Here is a 3,190-nt window from a genome sequence, read left to right on the forward strand (position 1 = left end):
CATCGGTGTTGTGTAGATGGAGTAACGGAACCCACAAAACGGAGCTGAAGGAATTTAAGTAATAAAGAGAGTTATTACAGTCACTTTGAAACAAATAACTCAAAACTCATTTTAAAAGTGTGCTTTTTCTGGGCTTGGATTTGGAAGTAGTAATAACAGTAACAACAACAACAACAATGAGAGATAGCCAAAGGAAAGGTGTGGTACTGCAGCAGAGACCTGATGGTTTATCCAACCAAACACGTGATATGTAAACTGAATCCAGAAGTTTTCTCCCAAGCAGTACTGAATATTTAATTCTTAATTAGTCCCTATAAGTTAAAAAGAGGGTCTTAAAATGTGAAGAACTCCAAAAGGGACCAGTGCGTCTTGGGTGTAGTCAGTGTTAAGGATGCAGGTCAAACCCATCTAGTGCTCTAGGCAAGGGAAAAATGATAGAAATTGGGCAACTGCCTTAGAGCAGAATACACAGAAGAAAAGGACGATTTAATGAAATAAAGGTAAAAGGGAGTAAGTGTGGTTATCTGAAATGCAAGTCTCTAGGATCAGATGCAGCTGAGACACGACAAGCATTGCCAAGTCAGGAAGGTCACTCACCAGCAACTGGAGGCTCTCTAACACATTGCCTATATTCTTGTAGGTCCTGCGGGGATTTAAACCCCTGAACATCCAACCTGAAGATGTCGGGTTTTCGAGCAGCAGCTCCCAGGGCATGCCTACAACCTGCCTCCTCCATGAAAAACCAGCATGTATAAAAGGATGGGGCCTTCCTACAGTGCTCCAGCTCTACTGGATTCAAACCATGATCCAGAACAAAGGACTCTCTGGAAGGAGAGATGCATTTGTCAATACACAGCTCAAAGAACCTTAAGGTAAGGTGCCTTGCATTTTCCTTCAAATCATTGCTCATATATACACACTCATTCTGTGGGCAGCTTTCAGCCATCAAAAAAAAAAGGCATGGAGAACTGCTCTGGCAATGCTTCTCACCTGGACAGCTCAGGTATGATGGGTCACCAAGCATGTCTACAACTCCAACTATTATCTCCCCTGGCCTAAAACTTGAATGCTGAAAGGGTAGCTGGTGGTCTGTAAGAGTAAACCAGAATACTTCAGGGAGGGTATTGCGCAGCGCTGTTATCATGGAAGACACAGAAAACAGAATCTGTTTGTAACTCAGTGGGACAGCTTTTAATGGACATCACCCAGCTCTTCACAGAAAAGAGACTGAAATGTTTTCCAGAAGAGCTACGTTCTGCCCAGAGGAGGAGAAAGACATTTAAAATCCAGTGCAGGTGGTGTTGCTTCTGCTGTCAGCATCCATAGCATTTGGGGGAAGGAAGGAGGAAACAAGGTGATCTTCCATTTAGGTACAACTTGGGTACCATGTAGGCACAACTTAGGTACCATCTAGGCAACAGCTCTGGATCAATGCAGAGTGTGACCGCAAAATTTTAGCACAAGCAATATCAGTCATGAGAGCTTGTGTCTCCAACTCTTCCACATGAAGAAACAGCCAATAATAATTTTTATTGAAAGACAAAGAGGAAAAAGAAGAGACTATGGACTTTAATGACACCAAATGATGGATCAGATGGCAGAACCAAACTTACATGCTACTGAGGGTTTGAATTAACCACTCTTGGAGAAATGGATTGTTTTCTGTTGTTCATGAAATTTCTACCAGTAAGGAGTATTTTAATACCAAATGCTACTCAGGAACCATGTTATGAGATCCAGATGCAAGAATCTTCCAAAGTTCCTCAGGAGAAGGTCTGGTACCATGCAAGTGTCTTGAAACACAGCAGGTTCTAAAACATTACCTCATCTGCTTTAGAACAATCACTTTTTTGCTTCTTGCCTTATTTTTCCTTTCTTGCTCTCAGGAGAACCTGTACATGCACACCTGCATGCAGAGGGGTGGGGAGAAGAGTGAAGTATGAGGTGTTTTAGGAATACAGGCCAGGTTTAGGACAGTATCTGACACTAGTTTGTCCGGGTCTTAAAGAGGTCAATGTTTGGTCAATCATCAGTCATGAGAGTTCGTATTAGAACAGCATCCTAAACATTAAAAAAACCCCTACATGCTTGTACCAGCTAAGCCTGTCCAACATGTCTAGTGACACAGGTATTGCTAAAAATAGATGGGTCTTCTGATTCTGCATAGGCCATTCTCAGAAGACAGGCAAACTGGCACATACCTGTTCATATAAAAATGTATCAGTGAGTCACTCACGTGGGCACCAGGAAATCTCTCTGACAGAGCAAGTACCCTACAAAATAACAAACAAAACGTGCATTTCAACCTATTCTCAAAGCTCTGTCCCAAGTGTTACATCAGAGCAATTGACCCGGAACAGAATTCCCTTCCCAGCTACCTGATAAGGTCGATCTAACACAGAAAAGAAAAACCTCAGACTGTGCCTGGCACCGCACCAGCACAGGCAAGTGTAACAGAGCCATGTCACACAGCCACGCATTAGAAAATTGGAATGAGGCCAGCCACACACGTTCATGTAACTCAACATTGTAAGATACGCCTTCATGTTTATCACAGGATAAACTAGACCACAGAAATGCTATCTCTGAGCATGACAAGTTTCTGTGGAAAAAAAAAAAAACAAAAAAGCAAAACAAACAAACAAACACACCCCCTCCCACCAACCCCAAACCAAAACACACCCACCTTCCACAGCACTCTAAAATTGAGAGAAGCCACCAGTGCTGTAATTCAGCTAAAGGCAGTGTTAAAAAAAAACAAAAACACAAAAACCCCAGAGTTCATTCCGCACTTTCATACCATGTGGGCCATCCACAGAACCTGTGCATGGCATACTTTCCTCATACCATCAGGTCTAGGCTGTGGCTAGAGTGCTTCAGTATATGCACACCCACATGTTGTGGAGACACATCACCCAAGGTTAATCACCTTTCAGCAAATCCACCCGGAAAGTAAGAGCAGGTATTTTGGTAACACCTCCTACTCACAAATATCCTAACCAGCAAAACTAGCATATGTCAACTTTGAAATGTCAACTTTGGAATGCATCTACAGAAGCAATGTGACAAGTCTAAAATGGATACACATCATGATGCAGTTTGGCTGTCTGGTCTCAAGCTAGGGGTACTCATCACCAATTCAACTGTAAGTACAATATGCAACTTGATTATTAAAAAGAGTATCAGTCCA

The sequence above is a fragment of the Ciconia boyciana genome, chromosome 5, assembly GCF_034638445.1.
Source record: "Ciconia boyciana chromosome 5, ASM3463844v1, whole genome shotgun sequence".
In the NCBI taxonomy this organism is placed as follows: Eukaryota; Metazoa; Chordata; class Aves; order Ciconiiformes; family Ciconiidae; genus Ciconia; species Ciconia boyciana.